At 42.0% G+C, this 18,265-nt stretch overlaps 1 long non-coding RNA gene across 1 annotated transcript; it reads right to left on the bottom strand.

The window, feature by feature from the left end:
* Nucleotides 1-13,360: 13,360 nt before the first annotated feature.
* Nucleotides 13,361-14,523, bottom strand: LOC125441613. The gene is made up of 2 exons (XR_007245872.1): nucleotides 14,476-14,523; nucleotides 13,361-13,582 (listed from the first exon to the last, which is right to left on the bottom strand). It is a non-coding gene; the product is annotated as an uncharacterized LOC125441613 (long non-coding RNA).
* Between the last annotated feature and the right edge of the window lie 3,742 nt (nucleotides 14,524-18,265).

Genomic DNA, 18,265 nt, shown 5'->3' with positions numbered 1-18,265 from the left:
CATTTTCAGACACTTAAATAGATGTAAGAAGAAAACAGTTCAAATATTTCAAGAGATCAAAATGTAAGAGAATGAGAAATCCCCTCACAGCAAGCCAGGCTGAAGTTCAAAGAAAAAAAAAATAAACAGAAGAATTAAATATTCCCTTCACAGGCAGCTGGGCTCAGTTTAATACTTAAGGAAACGCAACGATATGAACTCATTCCCCCACAGTGGCCACACTAGACCCAAAATAGAAAAAGCAGGTAAAATAAGAAGGCCCGAAACAGCCAGTAACCATTTAGAAAAGGAGGGAAAACTGAAAGGTCCCTCAGGGCCAACGCTGCCTAAACTAAATTCAAATAATAAAAGGCAAAGGTTATATTCAGGCTCATTCCGCACATGCAGAATAATGCACTTTCAAACTGCTTTCAATGCTCTTTGAAGCTGTGCGGAATAGCAAAATCTACTTGCAAACAGTTGTGAAAGTGGTTTGAAAACACATTATTCTGCATGTGCGGAAGGGGCCTCAGTTAATGTGCCGATTGTGCTTAGCAACTGGCTGGTGAGCCAGAATCAGAAGCCACAGTTTTAATACGTTTGCCAAATGTCACTTGTATAATGCCCAAACTGACCCACCATATTTACAGACAAGAGTGCTGAACAAACAGAAAACAAAAAAACAAAAAACAGCAGCTCTAAACACTTTGCTTATTTATTTAGTATATTTGTATCCCGCCCCTTAAAAAAAACCAAAACATTTGAGGTGTTTGAAATAAAAATCACAGAAAACAATTAAGACAATAGAACCCGTAAGAACAGCATGGGAGGAGACATTTTTTGTTTAAAAAAAAAATCCCTAAAACTGACACCGAAAACATTGGCACGAACCTTATACACCAAAGAAGCAAAAAAGAAGCGAGATGATTGGTGACAGTTTTGTCACATAAAGTCTCTTAAGGGTTTTGCTGTATAAGCCTCATCAGGGGGATCAAAATTCTTCTTGCTGAACCTTTCCACAGCGATTGAGTCCTATTATTCAAGCCATTATAGTTAGCAAATTCATTTAAACAGAAGTAACAGAGCAGTCCAACTCAAAACAATATGAGGCACTTCATGCATGTTGGTTTCTAAATGATGACTAATACATACCATGATTTCACATGATATCACAAGTGAGTCTAAGAAAAGGCAAAATCTTTTTTTTTAAATTCTGTAGCCTGGTGCAGAAAAAAATGTTGACCTAAATCTAGCTACCCTGTTTCCCCGAAAATAAAACCTACCCCGAAAATAAGCCCTAGAATGATTTTTCGGGATTTTTGGAGGATGCTTGAAATATAAGCCCTACTCCAAAAATAACCCCTAGTTACAGATTCCCGTCGCAGTTGATCTAGTCATGTGCAAAATCATGGGGAAAAATGAGACACCCCCTGAAAATAAGCCCTAATGCATCTTTTGGAGCAAAAAATAACATAAGACCCTGTCTTATTTTCGGGAAAACATGAAGTACTTGTGCTAAGGACCAAAGTTCAAACTAGGGATTTTCCAATTGACAGATGTGTCTTTTAGCTTTTGTTACACCAGCTGATATCTTTGCAAAATGCCCACACACCTACGAAAGAAATAAAAACAAAAAAACAAAAAACCAAGAGACCAACAGCCCTTTAAGAGCACCTCAGTGAATGCCGCAAAAACTTCTGTTCCATCAGGCGCCTGGTTAGCTGCCAGAAATTACTTTTGGTTCTGACAAAATTAGTTTTGGCCCACAAACATTTATGCTACAGTTAATGCACTAAGTTTATAAGATGTTGAAGATTCTTTGTGGGTTTTGTGTCAACAGAAATGCAGAAGCTCCTCTGGAATTTATCACTACACAGAGACAACATGTTTCTGAAACATAAAGGTGTTTCTCCTCTCCTATGCAACGGAGATCAGAATGGTACCATTTCCAAAGTAACCTCCTCACTACTTCAACACGGGCACCTTTCTCCACAGAAAATCCACAACCTCATCCATCACTCAAATAAATCATGCTGTTCTGAGGCCCTTTCCGCACAGGCACTGAGTGGGGGTGAATCAGCATAAATTATGCCGATGCACCCCTCCCCCCCCGACCATTCGCACAGACAGTACCGGAAGGGGCGAGGGAAGGCGTAGCCTTCGCACAGGCTGCAGCTTCCCCGACCGACTTACCTTCTCCTGCTGGCTCCCATCGCGCTGTAGAGGCCAGGAGACACGCCCCCCTGGTTAGAGCGACGGCTCTGGAGACGAAGGTCAGGGGGGCATGTCCCCTGGCCTCCACAGCTCGACGGGAGCCAGCAGGAGAAGGTAAGCAGGTCGGGGGAGGCGGGAGTGGAAGGCGCCCCTTTTGAAAAACCTCGCTTGTGGAGCGAGGTTCAAAAGGAGCATTTCCATGCCACCTGGGCATTGCGAGCACAGCGTTTTTGCCGTCCTTGGGACACTCTATTCCGCCTGTGCGGAAAGGGCCTGAGATTAGAAGAGAGGGTCTTTGTCTTCCTTCTCCCAGGAGAGGCTACAATTGTCAACAAAGCAACCAATGACATTAATGACTTCTATAACATCTCTCCCCAACATCCACCGAAAGAGAGACACCAGTGAAAACAGACATGTCATTCAAAGTTTGCCACATGGTGCAGCAACTGGTAAAACTGAGTTTTGAAGTAAACTACCAAGTAAATAATTAAAAGTTTGACTCCACAAACTGCCATCTGTAATTTCAAGGCAAACAATTAATTCACCTTGCCATGTTTAAAATGAAGAACAGAACCAAGAAACTTTATTTGGCAGTAATGCCCAGAATAACATAAAATGCACAAACCACAGGGTGTTCTAAATTAAAATCAACCCAAACAGCTACAATCCATGACCCATCAATTCTGTAACGATGGCACTGACTTTAATAGGACTAGTCCAGAATAAATGAATTCTAGATGAAATGCTTGAAACTTTTGTTTTTGTTTCCTTCTCTCTTTCTAACACACGCACACATACACAATTGACTGTTACTTACAAGCATGTGATTTAAAGCTCCTAGCATCTTGTTCACTTGACTTTGGTGCTCTCTGCGAAGTGTTCTGGATTAATCTATCAAATATCAGCAATGTCCCTCAATTAATACATGCTTCAGTGATCTACTCAGTTATTGACATATTAAAAATAAGAAATAATATACATTTCATACCAACTCAAAGTATTTTGGGGACCTTTTGTGAAATATCTGATATACTGAACCGCTCTTTTACAAAAAGGATTTCCTAAACCTTTTAGGTACGGAGCCAGTTATAACCATATACACAACAGTAGCTGTGTGCTAGAAATTCCAGATTCATATATTTCCTGATGACCACTCAACTCTTCATACCTCAGTGGTGGAGTCCTCAGCTCTCTCTTTGGTATTTATTTAAACCAAGTTCTTTGATTTTATTAGCCACCTCCAAATAAATGGAAAGACAGACTATACATTCAATCAAATAGTTGTAATTTGTTTATTGTTACTACATTTATACGCCATGTTTTCTCCAGCAGGAAATCCACAGTGGTATACCCCAGGATTCCGGAGAGACCTCCTGGCTAGGTTGATCAGCATTATATCTTCAAGTTTTACCACAGAATGTGTCTTCCAACCTAACTTTATATGGATACCCTGGCAGCTGGCTCAGGGTCAACTCAGCCATCTATCCGTTCCTTGGTTGGTAAACGAGTACCTAGCACATAGCTAGGGGGTAAAGAATAGCCGGGGAAAGCAATGGCAAACTGCCCCACAAAAACGGCTTGCCTATGAAATCACTGCTTGCAGTGGTACCCCAGGGTCAGACACGACTGAAGGGGAAACGTCACCTTTATTTACCCAAATGGTGGATTATGCAAACTGTACCAATAAGAGTCATATGCATGTCTCAGGGTTTTCCATCAGAGAAGAACCCAGGAAAGCCTGGATTATCTAGTTGTTATCCTTTCAAAGTTATTGGTTTCTTGAGGGCTCTCAGATGTTTAAACCATTCAGTCTGAAATGTTTATAAGGCAAGGGTTTGCTTGCTAGTTGATAAGGTAAGATCCTACTAGCTTTTCTATTACTGCAAGGGGGAGATCAGCCTCCTCTAGAGTTCCCAAAAAGCTATGCCAGGGATCAGGAGAACCACCCAGTTTTTAGCCATGAAGGACAGGGCTACAAGGAGGGCCATTAGGCTAGGTCCATGGTGGCGAACCTTTGGCACTCCAGATGTCATGGACTACAATTCCCATCAGCCCCTGCCAGCATGACCAAAAGTTTGCCACCACTGGGCTAGGTCATCCCTCCTCATCCTTGCTCCACCAGACAAGTCTGTAGAATCCAACCCACCATCAATAGTATCAGTTTTCTATTTTTATTACAAAGCCCCACAAAGCCCCGTTCAGTGCAATCCTGAAATCTCTTCCAGACAAGCATTCACCTCTGATGTCATGGGGAAGAGATTTGATTCCCAACATCTCCAGCAAAGACGAGCCAATTCCAAATTATGAGTTGGTATCAAGAGAAGAAGAGCTGGTTTTTATATCTTGCTTTTTCTCAATCTTGAAGGAATCTCAAAGCAGCTTACGATTGCCTTCCCCTCTCCACAACAGACAACCTCTGAGGTAGGTGGGGCTGAAAGTCACCCAGCAGGCTTCACGTATAGGAGGGAGAAAGCAATCCCAGTTCACCAGATGAGAGTCTGCCACTGAAGCAGAGGAGTGGGAAATCTAACGGCTGTTCTTAACCACTACACCATGCCGGCTCTATACACGCAGCCTCCACCTTGTGCCTGGAGATAATCTTGCCTTTGCAACCAGTTGCTTAAATTTGGTCTGAAACAGAAGACAAACTAAAAGCAGAGAGTTCTGGAGACCAGTATTGGTGAAATCAACAATACTAACCTGCAGAAACCACAAACTGCAAGTTTCCACTGATTCCGAAGAGCAGTGTAGTACAGTGGGTAGAGTGCTTGAGACTGGGGAGATCCAGGGTCAAATCCCTGCACAGAAATGAAGCCTTCTGCCCCAGTCCCTTTCTCTAAGTTCAACATACCCGCACAGGGTTGTTGTACGGATAATTGGTTGTGTGTGGACAGAATGAATGCGTAAATCAGGAAGATGCAACACTTCCACTCCGGTTCGTTACTTAGGCGACCCAGTCCCCCATTGAGGGTGGAGGTATGGAAGAAGGCATAGCTGATGTCCTGTCATCACCACCTAGACGAGCGGTTCTCAACCTGTGGGTCGCGACCCCTTTGGGGTCGAACGACCCTTTCACAGGGGTCGCCTAAGACTCTGCATCAGTTTTCTCCATCTGTAAAATGGATAAATGTTCAGGTTGGGGGTCACCACAACATGCGGAACTGTGTTAAACTGCATTAGGAAGGTTGAGAACCACTGACCTAGACCCATGGAGCTATCTGCTTAGTCTGAAGTCAGTTTCCAAGGTGATGACAGCACCAATCAAGCTTGAAAGCATTGATCAAGCTTGGCTGGCTCCAGATGACTGGCTGAGTACAACACTTTTCCTCTGCTTTTGTTTGCTGGCATACCAACATATATAGGATATGTGCTGCTTTTTTGTTGTTGTTTTGCATTCAACTCAAAATGGCTGCCTACCCCAAAGTAAGCTATCTTCAGCACTGTGGATGAAGAGCATGATAAAACATATACAATAAATGGAAGATTCGGGAAAAGCACAAGAGAAGAGATAAATTTAGCTGATGGCTGGGAAAACATCTGTCCTCAGGAAGAATCTGTCCAGTGAGAAGCTAAGGTATGATGCTAGCTACAGGTAGAGACTGGTTAGGGGTGGAGGCTATGAACAGTCTGTTCAAAGCCTGGCTGTCTGGTTAGAGTACAGCTTTGGCATTTTTAAAACTGGGAGTGACAACAAAAGAAGTCTACAGTTTGCATGGACTGCCAAATGCCAATTGAAATACCATCTTTATCAGTAGCCAATATGATTATCTTCCAAGAATCCAAATCCAAAATGTGTCAGAAACATGCAACAACCATCCTTACTGCATCATCCAAAGGGTGCAGAGATCCCCTTATTTCGTTCTGCTTATCAGCTCTGGCCCTGGTTTGCTTGCCAATTGCTTAACATACTTGAATCTCCAAGTCCCGTTTCTACCCCACACTTGATGACCAAGAGTCCTGCTTAAAAGTGTTGTCTTAAGTCTACAAGAAGTAGAATATGCTACTTACCTGACTATAATCCTAGACTAGCCAAGCCACTCCGAGTCTGGTATCCTCTTTCCTCTGTATTTGCTTCAGCCCCATCAATGTGCCACCTAGAAAATGTTATTCCTTTACTGCATGCTGACTGTACAGTTATACGCTCACACAACTAGACCTTACATTTCATGCTTTAACGCTGTTTTGATATCTTATCCTCCATCACATCACAAATCGTGGCTGGCCTAAGAAATATCACAATCACAACTTTTAACATTTAAAAGATTAATCGAACATCTCATGTTCACATTTGCTTGGTCTCCACATAATTTCCACAGGTCTCTCTTCGACCATTTTGCTCAGCTGATGGGAGACTACCGACTATATTTTTCTAAACTGGTTGTACCAGTTGCAAAATGCTGAACTGCACTCAAACTGTCTGTTTTCCATCCTGGTTGGGCCCTGATTTCATCTTGGGCAACCTCTACCGTAACTCCCTCCTACTCCCTTTTTTTTTTTGGCCTTAGCATTCGGGCTGTTTACCGTTTTTGAATCATTAGTCTGCTAATGTTTCAATTGTACTCATTTATCTTATGAAACTGCTGCTTAAGTTTTAATACGTTTTAATGGGTTTAAGTTTTATTTGTATTGGTTGCTGTCTAGAGAACAGCTGTGTTGTGAGCCGCCTCAAGCCCTTCGGGGGTGAGGCGGCCTATAAGTCCAATAAATAAATAAATAAATAAATAAATAAATAAATAAATAAATAAATAAATAAAATAAGGACAGAATCAGCCTATCCCATGAATGGAAGAAGACCACCTGCATAATATAACTTGATCCGAAGGACCAGATTCTGGTTATATTGACATAAAATAGGTTGGTTATTGCCAGAGAAATGATATGCATTTTCGAAGGCTTTCATGGCCGGATTCAATTATTAGGTTGGGAAATTGATTTTAGGCCAGATTGTGGTTCAGAGGTGTATCACAGAGAGAAGTCTGGACACAGTGCATAGCAGACTTCTCTCTGTGCTACACCTCTGAAGATGCCAGCCACAGATGCAGGCGAAACGTTAGGAACAAGATCTACCAGACCACGGCCACACAGCCCGGAAAACCCACAGGAACCAGATACGAATTTTGGTTTTTTGCCATGAAGTCACAGCTTGTTCATGGCAATCCCATAGGATTTTCAAGGGAATAGAAGTGCCTGTCTTTGCATAGCAACCCTAGACTTCCTTGGTAGTCCCATCCAAATTCCACCCAGGGCCAACTCTGCTTAACTTCTGAATTCTGATGAGGTTAGGCTAGGCTGGAGCTATCCAGATCACGGATACAATCATGAAATACTTACGGAAACAACCTGGGCACCTAAAAAGTTAATGCTGGGCACATAAACTTAGCTTTAATATTTTTCCTTTATGAAATGTACAATAGCCAAAATAGGAAAACTGCTAAGACCATGAACTACGATCCAGGAAACTACCGGTACTTATTAATCTCACCCTAGCCATAAATTCACAGACCCTCAGTCAAGCCACTGATATTTCACAATCAGTGAAACACACAATATGACAGTACTGGCTGTTGAAAGGCTTACTGAGCTAATAATGTAAATCAATCCCACAGAAGGCCATGGGGAAGATCAGGTGGAACTGCAGCATTGAAATGTTGTGAAATGAATCAATGAAACACTCTGGGGCAGGGGGATTTGATCTATGTGTTGTGGAAGACTTCTTGATCCAGGAACGTGGTTCCTATTTCAGATCTAGACCCAAGTTTGAATCCTGAATAAGCCCATGCCTGAGCAAATAGGGCGAGGCCTCGTTCCTTACAAGGTGGGTCACTGTACAATGACAAAGATCACCATGCTTTGTAAAGAGAAGATCCTAGGTATAGTCTTTATTTGAAAAAGAAACTGTGGTAGCAGGGCCAGAAAATACTTTGATCTGACACTCTGGAAAATCTCTGCCAACCAGAAGACAATATAAATCTAGATCAGGGCCCCCCAAATTTATTAGACCTTTTTGGAATGCTTGATCCCTCATCATTCCCCGGGCACGTAAAACAAATAAATAGCTAAATAGTCTCAATGATAAATTTATTCATAACAGTATAACAGCAATGTGTAACATCCGGTTGGGGCTACATACCAGCCATGCATCAATAAGTTGTCATTTAAATGTATTGTATCATTTTATATTTTTTTATTTCTTATACCAATGTCAGCCTTTGACCCCAAATGTTCACAATCAACCCCGGTGTTTATTGACCCCCCCCCCTTTAGATCCGTAGGCATTTACTGAACCTTTGGATAGTCCCACCGATCTCTAGGGGTCGATATTGACCACTTTGGAGACCCCTGGTCTAGATGGACCAATGATGTGACTCAGTATAAAGCCACTGCATAGCACTGAAGAACATGCCAATGGGAGTGGTAAAAATTATTTGAAAAACTGGCACCGGATTCAACAATCTGATTCAGCACCTGGGCTAGAAATTTGAAATATTTTTCCTAGTCCTGCTAGGCTGGATGAAGGAAGTATAATAATTGTTAACCCTTCTCTGACTCTAGCATTATTCTCTTCTTTGTGGTTCCATGAACATAAAACACTTCGTGCTGTTAGCCCTTTGCAAAGGTAGTGTTGATCACCACTTAACTGCAAATAGTACCATGCAGAAGATGTTTACACTGGGGGTGGGGGGGCAGAAATCCATGGTCAAAATGAAAGGCCATCACACACACCCACACACACACACACACACACGCAAATCTACTTTCAGAACAGCTGCAATGAAAACTGATTGCACTGGATTAAATCTAACCAAAGTTAAAGACTTCTAAGTTCTACATACTTTACAAGAAGAGTTAAGCATCTGCTTAAATTTTCTTCCATTGAAATCAAGGTAGCAGAGGTTTAACTTTGGCTCAATCATGTCCCATAACTTTGGCTCAATCATGTTTAGGGGAAATGGCATAATGCCACGTTTACCACTGTAGAACAGTGGCTACTGAGTCTGGGATGCACTATTTGAGAGGAAAACACTCAAAAAGGCATACATCTTGTGTACAAAACCTCCCTATCCCTGGTGGTATATTTAGAACTGTGATTTTTAATCTCTGGAGACACTTAAAATTGTGAATATGATGGCTAATTGCAACTGTGCATTCAAGGAAGCTGGCAGACACAATTTTCTTAGAAGATTTGGCAAGTACATTAGATATCTTCTCCAATGCCTCTCAGTGCTATATATATGGGAATGTTTAAAAGAGACCAAAAGGTTTCCTCATGGCAGCAATCAAAATCCACAGGGGAAAGGATGCACTGTCTTCCAGAGCCTGCCAATTTACCCTCTAGATATTTTCCTTCTTCTCAGGAGCACTTTGTTTTCTCATCTGGCAAAACCTCATCTGGACACTGAACTCCTCTGTATATTCTTTCCGAACAGCCCAAGATGACAAAAAGTCAAAGAAACAAACCACTCATCGAAAAGCTGCACCAAGCAGCTAATTTGTCATTTCTTGCTGATTCTTGTCTTCTTGTTACCCATTGAGGGCCTCGTACACACTCAGATACAGGTGATTAAAATGGACTATGCCATTTCATTCAACATCTGCAGAGTGGTTCCCCAATGTTAAAAAAGCACCCCTAAAACAGAAAAACAGCACAAGAAACTATTAGTCTCCCTGTGCAGTATTAGTTTTCTGCCTGCAGGCAGTTTATGCATAGAAACATTCAGAACTGAAATCTGTTGCTGCATTTTCGCTCAACCACCTCAGTGCTGAACCTCATCCACATTCAATTCTCCTGCTTGCGGGAATGAACTTGAAGTACTGTGTCCAGTTCTGGTCGCCGCATCTCAAAAAGGATATTGAGGAGATAGAAAAAGTGCAGAGAAGGGCAACAAGGATGATTGAGGGACTGGAGCACCTTCCCTATGAGGAGAGGCTGCAGCGTTTGGGACTCTTTAGTTTGGAGAGGAGGCGGCTGAGGGGGAATATGATTGAAGTCTACAAAATTATGCATGGGGTAGAAAATGTTGACAGAGAGAAATTTTTCTCTCTTTCTCACAATACTAGAACCAGGGGGCATACATTGAAAATGCTGGGGGGAAGAATTAGAACTAATAAAAGGAAACACTTCTTCACGCAACATGTGATTGGTGTTTGGAATATGATGCCACAGGAGGTGGTGATGGCCACTAACCTGGATAGCTTTAAAAGAGGCTTGGACAGATTTATGGAGGAGAAGTCGATTTATGGCTACCAATCTTGATCCTCCTTGATCTGAGGTTGCAAATGCCTTAACAGACCAGGTGATCGGGAGCAACAGCCGCGGAAGGCCATTGCGTTCACATCCTACATGTGAGCTCCCAAAGGCACCTGGTGGGCCACTGCGAGTAGCAGAGAGCTGGACTAGATGGACTTTGGTCTGATCCAGCTGGCTTGTTCTTATGTTCTTATGTTCTAATGAGGCTCCATACAATAAGCCCACACAAGCCAGAGAATAAAAGTGACAGACCTTAATCTAAGAGTCGTGACTCACCCCATGTTAGTTTGGAGGATGAACAACTTTTAAGCACCTATTTGTAAAATGTTCTACGAGCAACAAATAAATAAATAATCCATCCTACAAAGTAGTTACTTCTTTAGACAGTCAAAGTTATATTAGTTTTCAGGGCAAACAATGTCTTACACACTTGTGGTAACTTCTCCTGGAATACCTCCAGGGAGGTTTCCCAATTGTCCAGGCTTGATGGGGAATTTCCCTGCCCCAATTTCCCACCATTGAGACACTGAGCAGTAGAAAAGATGGCCTCCACTCTAAAGTAATAGAAATCTGCCCTATTCTCTATACCATAAAGATTAGGTGAAATTCCTAGAGGATCACCCAGTCACCACCCTCAAGACCTCCAACATTTGCCTATACAATGTTGGGAACCGTATCAGGGAGACAGACAGCGAATGGTTCTAGTGGACAATCTGTCGCGCTCTCACTTTTTAAATGCACCGGTTGTGCCTTTGTTTCCAAAGGAATAAGCAAAGGGAGCTGTAATTCAGATGGTAAGATTATCATTGCTGGTTTACACAGGGGCATAGATACAGAAAATGGTGCCTTGGGCAGGCGATAATGGGCAGGTGATAATCCAGAGCTTCTCAATGTGATAAAAACAGTGGATACTTAAACCAGAGAGTGGAGCCATGAACAGAAAAGACAGATCTTTCTTCAAAGCACAGAAAATCCCCAGGCTTGCAGAAAAATCTGGGGGAAATACACAGGAGAGGCAAAGGTTCCGAAATAATAGGATCAGTACCTGTAGCTTTAAGGAACAAATATCTTTTCTTGCAACCTCAACAGTATGGCCAATTCAAGACTTGGTTTCTGTCCATAAAAGTCAATGGGAGCAGGCAGGACCATTGGGCTGTTTTGGGTTTTAACCATGACTCATCTAGGCCGTGCTGGTGGTTGCACAACAGCTACCCTACAAGAGCCAATCCTGTGCAGTTTTTAGAGTTTCAGATTAGGATCAAAGTTCGAATCCCCACTCAGCCGTGGGTGCACACTGGGTGACTTTGGGCCCATCACTCACTCTCCGCCTAACATATCTCAGTGCTGTTGTGAAGATGCAACAGAAGAGAATAATGCAGGCTGCTTCCAGTCTCAATTGGAGAAAGGCAGGCTTCAATGAATATATACGGTAATAAAGATCACTGAAGCTGAGAAGCAGATAAAATGTAGGTTGATTGATGGGTGGGAAGGAGACACGGAAGCGTAGACAGATGAGGATATAGGGGTTGTCAGGAGAAGCGAAAAAGGAAATATTGTGGAGAGGGGGATATTGGGGAAATTGAAGTTCATCCTCGCAAGTAATTGTGGGTTTCCCATTATGCCAGTGGACCTGGTCCAGCAGCTAACACACACCTTGGCCAGACTTTTCCCAGGAAAAATGCTACCAAGAGTAGGGAAGGAAGAAAAATGGGGGGCAAATAAATGTAGGCTGGCTGACGATAGAAGGAGAAAAAGAAGCAGGAACAGGGGAAAAGTACTGGGGGGGGGGGGCTTTCTAGGAAGGGAAAGAGGAAAAGTGGGAGCAAAGGAAAAGAGTTGCCCCTTGGCAATTATTTGTGGATCCCGTTTGTCATTGCCTAATGTTACAGATTTTTATTTCATTTTATGTAAGAAAATCTTGATACTACACATGCTAAATGAGTTTCAAAAATTGTCTTTAAATTGTCATTGATTCCAAAAGAGGGGGAAAAAATAGAAGGCTTTTTAGTGCCAAAATTTCCAACAGAAAATGCAAGCCTCAGGGGGGAAATCTGTTTTCCAGGGTTTTTTTGAGGCTTGCAGATGTCTAGTTAGAACCACCTTATTTCATCTACATTTGATATATAAACTGTCCTCCCTTCTAAACGCTGTTGACCTATCCATAGGCCCATCAGCTCTAGACAGGCCTACTGCAAAGTGCTCTCTTGAGACTGCCACGGAATCTTCAATTAGTACAGAACATATTTATTTATTAATTAAAATATTTATATCCCACCTCTTCTCATGGCTCAAAGTGGCTTACAAACCACAATTTCAAATGTGCAGAATAAAATACCAAAGGATCTCCCTCCAAAAAAAATCCCTGCAGTTTATACTCCATTTGAAAACTCCAGAAAATAAAATGGTCTTCCAACCCATCCTACAAATTTCTAGAGACTGCATACCCTTTTAATCTGAGGCCAATCGCCTTCTTAGGGTATTTTAATGCTACCTGCTTCTTGGATGGATTTGAAAGCAATTGCACTGGTTAGCTATTTGCACCCACCAGAACTTCAAACAGCTGGCGTTCACCTTAAAAGCCTTTTACAATGTGCAACCCATACATATGGAAGGGCTACCTCTTAAATGCAAACCTTGCAGTTCTTTCGGTTTCTATCCCTAATCTGGTACAATCTGTCTCTATTCCAAATTGCTGTCCTAATACAGCACTATGGAACTGTCTTCTGAAGATTGGGTGCAAGAGTGGCCTTTTGATGAAACAGTACCCTCAGTCAGTCCAGAACTGTATTCTGGCAGGCATTATAAAAACCAGAAAAAAATATGTTTTTCTTCCCTCTGCATCTGAGGAAGTGAGCTTTGCCTGGAATAAATACAGTCAGTCTTTAAGCTGCCATTGATTGAACTTCAGTTTCAGCCAAGTAATGTACCAACAGTTGCTGCTGGATGTTTTTAATTTTGGTCCTTGATCTGTGTTCATGGTTGCAAACCGCTCTGGGTTAACAGGAAACATGGGATCTGAGGGTGTTTTAAATAAATAATACTTTTGTAACCATTGAATTATATGACAGATGGCAGTTTCGATCTTGTCTGTAAGGTGGAAGCAACTTCAGAAGTCATCAGACTGCAAATGCATAGAATATTCTGCAAAACAGAGAGCTTTTTTCATTCGTTGGTATTTCTGAGTCACTTTCCTTTTATTTCGAAAAAGAAAAAATACAGCTCTCTAATTTATTAGTGACAGCCATCTCAACAATGAGTAATTTTAAAAATCATTTAATATTAGAGTATCAGTAGTAATAAGATAGGCAAACACTATCATTAAAATGATTAATAAATTGTATGTGACAATAGGCTAATAATAATAAACAGGACTCCAATCAGAATAAAATGAAAGAAGCTTTTGCGTGGAGCAAACTAGTTTTCTGCCCCAACCTGAAAAAAATGTCCCTTCAAGCCACAATTGACTACATGTTGAGGCCCCGCACCTAGGACAGCTCATATCTGCCACTGAGCCCCGTGCCCTGAATAAAGCATAAACGAGGCTGCCTAAATTTCCTTTCCTTTCCCCCTGTGATTTGCCCCGCCTTTCCACTAAACCCCGGACCGAGCATGGCTAAGGGCCAACTGGGCTTGGCCAGCAGCCACAACGATCCCGGGACTCTGCATAACCATCACTTCTCATCCCACCCTGAAACCTGCATGGATATCATATTCTATGCCTCTTCCCCGCGTCGAGAGTGTTTGTTATGCAGGGTTCCGGGTTTCCCCCTGTCTTCTACTTCCACCGCCCTCCCAACCCCCGGACGCACACAATGGCAGCGGCCCGCGCAGGCTTCGACTTAGAGGAACCGGGCTGAACCATAACATGGCGCGGGGGGAGGGGGGAGTAGATCTAGACAACACAAGAGAGTCGCACGCAAAGCTTCGGTTAGAACGTGCTCGGCTTCGGGACATGCCATTCGAGGCCCAAGTCCGCCCTTCCCCTCCCGCTCCCCGCCTACAGGGAGGTGGGCGCCGCCGGCACTCGTACTCACCTCAGCATCCACTGTGGCCATGGCCGGAGCAGCCCTGGAGCGTAGCCCCGCCCCTTTCAGAGGCTTTCCTCGCTGTCTGCGCGCGCCCCTCCCCCACCCACTTCATTCATTCGCGAGGGATTCTCCCGCCTCTTCCCAAGAGTCCTTGCGCCACAATGGCAGCTCTCTCCACTGCTGTCATGGCGGCGCCCATAGGGCAATCCGTACAGGGGTATTTTTGCGCTAGGAAAGCACATGGTCGGGTGGGGGGAGGGGAGTTGGCTGCAGCTGGTGGGAGGGGGAGGGGAGATAAAGCAAAGGGGAAGGGGAAATGAAGCAAGCCCAAGCTCCATAGTTCTTGGGACGACAAAATGGACTGCATTTGCACCAGTTTCGTGGGAAAAGGCAGCCAATTCATTAAATTGTAATATGTGTGAAGCAGAGGACGACCTGTCTTAGTTTATACCTCCTTCAGTAATCATTGGTTTGGCTTATGTGAAAATATTTCTTGCAAGATTTGGGCAACTGGAGTCGATGGGGTGGGCAGGGAAATCATGCAAAAACCAAAAAAAAAAGTGAGCGCTATTGCACTTTGAATACAGATGTAAGTACTTTGAATAGTTTAAATACAGATTTATATTGAGGTGTAGCCTTTCACGGGTTGCTGCCCTCTTGATCAGGTGCATTCTGCTCTGTCGCCAACTTCAGTCATCATGCATGCATTTTTGTCTATTGTGTGTGTTTGTTTTCATCCTGCTTTTCACTCCAAAAGCAGCTTGCAAGTAACTAAAATTAAGTCAGTGTTCTGGGAGACGGGGTTCTTCTTGACTGTGATAAACTAACGCTGGCCCAACAGGAGCAGTTGTTACAAAGTCAGGCTAGAAAGTCCAACAATTCAAGGGACAGGTATGTCACGTGACAAGGAGACCTAGTAAAATAACCCAATCAGGCTGGGTGCAACCCACAACCAACTGCTGGCGATGAATTGGCAAAGACTGCATAAACACCTGAATTTGGTGCAGTGAGATCTGACTAACAGAAGCTGAAGCAATAAATGTTTATTAGTCTTTAAGGTATAACTGACCTTCTGTTCTGTTTTGCTTCAACAGACTGGCACAGCCACCACTTTAGAATTAGTAAACACTTAAAGAAAGAGTTTTTCTCCAGTGAAGTCTCTGCTGAGCCCCAGTCTAATAAAGTCAAACCTGCCAATGGACTCCCAGCATAGCCACTTCATGCCTGGATTTCCTTTTGAATGAACAATATTTTGCTGTCCAGCATCAATATTAAATGAACCCACAAGACATTCTGACTTACTACTTGTGTGCCTCTATTGTTCTTCATTCATTTTTTTAAGGCTTTAAATGGTTGGATTCTCTTCTGTTGTTTTCAAGCTTACTTTGAATGCCTGTTTTGCCTGATGAAGAGTTTCGTGAAACTTCAACAATTGAAACACGTTTTAACTTCCTGGATGGATTTTTTAAAAATACCATCTGGCTGCTTCTATTTGCAATTCTTACATCATTTTATCTGCCCTTGGGGAGCGGGGGAGTTTGGCTGAAAGACATCATCTTCCCTAGGGACTCTCAGTGACCCAGCTGAACAGGGGTTTTGCCCTGGTTTTTTCATATCAAACCCTTCACAGTAGCAAGTATTATAGCGAACCTGGCCATTATATATATATATATATATATATATATATACATATATATATATATATATATATACATAATATATGAGCATATAGCATATATATATATATATATATATGACATATTATAAGAGAAAGAAAGAGCAGCAGCATATATATATATATATATATGCATATATATATATACATATATATATATACATATATATACATACATATTGTTATATATATATATAGTTATATATATATATAGCATATATGAGCAGCATACATATATATATATATATATATATATATATATGCATATATATATATATATAAGTAAGCATATATATATATATATATATATATATCCACAGTGTATATATATATATATACACACACAATAATAATATTCTCGCCATAAAAGACTTTTTAAAAAACTCACTAGTGAGGACTGTGTACACTTATATATATATATATATATATATATATATATATATATATATATACATATATATATATATATATATATATATATATATATATATATATATATGAGAGAAAAGTATAAGCAAATGAAAGCGAATGATATACACCATCTATATATATATATATATATATATAGAGAGGCAGAGGCAGTGAGAGTAAGAGAGTATATATTACCACCAGTGCCTCCTTGGACTCATTCACCCTGCACATCGATAGCATTGATTCGATTCGTATTAATACTATTAAATATAACAACCAGCAAAAATATGCATTCATTTCAATTAGGGCCAAAGTTCAAGTTAAATTGACTATTCGTGATAGCATCCCTAAATGCAGCCTAGCCTGGAAAAACAGGGCAAGGGAAGAAATTATTAATTCATTCTCTTGCATCAGTTTCCCACTTGACACTCCCCCTCCTCCCCAAGACATATTCTTTTGTAGCCCTGCTGCAGAAAAAAGACAGACTTTCTCAGTATTTTTCCCTGCTTTGTCCAACAACAGCCTAAAGAAGAGGCGGTTTCATTCCGAGGCACAATGTGGGAAAAAGGGGTTTTAAAAAAATCTCTAGTGAAGCAGCCCGTTCTGCAGTCCCAACTGCTGAATGACATGCCACAGGAGCCAATCGTGGGTCCCCAATATGGGGACTTTTGCATTTAGTTATGATTAGACCAAATTCACACGTACCACTTTTCAACCCACCATCCTTGGTATGCACAAGTGACACGAACAGGGGCGTACCGCCCAGGGGAACATATGGAGTCAATGTCTCTGGGCTGTGGCCATTTAGTCAAGGGGGGGCGGAAAATTGCCCCCCACACCCCTCCTCCTTCCCCCTGGGTCCATACACTGACTTCAAGACCTGGTGCAAAAAATGTTGTTTGGTATGGTGGGGGAGAGCAGCTGTCCATATGGGGGGTAGGATGGAAAACTCAGATTTTGCAAACCGGCCTACATTTCCCCTATATGCACCTCTGGGCATGAAGACAGATTTAAATGTACTTGGCTCAGATTTCTGAACCAACCAATGACCATGCCGGAAGGCAGGTTTACTTCCGGTCTATTTGCTTCATTTATTCCCTGCCTTCCCCCCCCCCCCCCAAAAAAAAAGAGAACCAAAGAAGCTTAAATCCTTCTTCTCTTCCTTGTGCTTTACAATCTGGAGGTAATTTCAGTCAAGCTTGAATAGGCAAAAGATATCACAGAAAAGGTGGGTTTTGAAGATGGATTTGGAGGAAGAAAGTCAGCATCACACAGATGTTCTGGGGATATGACATCTAAACATTTAAAAATGATCATAATAGTGTTCATGCGGCAGGAACCGATGTCAAAAGGGTCAAACCTATAGAATTGTTTTATAAAACACCAGTGTCTTGATATGCATTCAAAGATGCATTTTGTTTTCAGAACTTCTTATGATTCATACCAACGATTATTTTGGATATGCGATGGCAAAAATAAAACCCGTCAGCTTGCGAAATGTTAACCTCTAAAAATGGATTTTGAGATTATTAGTTGGTTTTGCTGAAGTTGGCGCACAAAACTTTGAGCCTGTCCTGGCACAGTGCAGCAAGACAATCCGGGGACTTTGTGGCAATACCAGTAACTGATTGAAATACCTCCGAATAAAAAACAGACCGAGTCAGATGCAGAGCACGGTGAAATCCAACCAAACAGGTGAAAAGTGTAGAA

The sequence above is a fragment of the Sphaerodactylus townsendi genome, linkage group LG12 (genome assembly GCF_021028975.2).
Source record: "Sphaerodactylus townsendi isolate TG3544 linkage group LG12, MPM_Stown_v2.3, whole genome shotgun sequence".
Taxonomy (NCBI): domain Eukaryota; kingdom Metazoa; phylum Chordata; class Lepidosauria; order Squamata; family Sphaerodactylidae; genus Sphaerodactylus; species Sphaerodactylus townsendi.
This window is presented reverse-complemented; position numbering and strand designations above follow the sequence as displayed.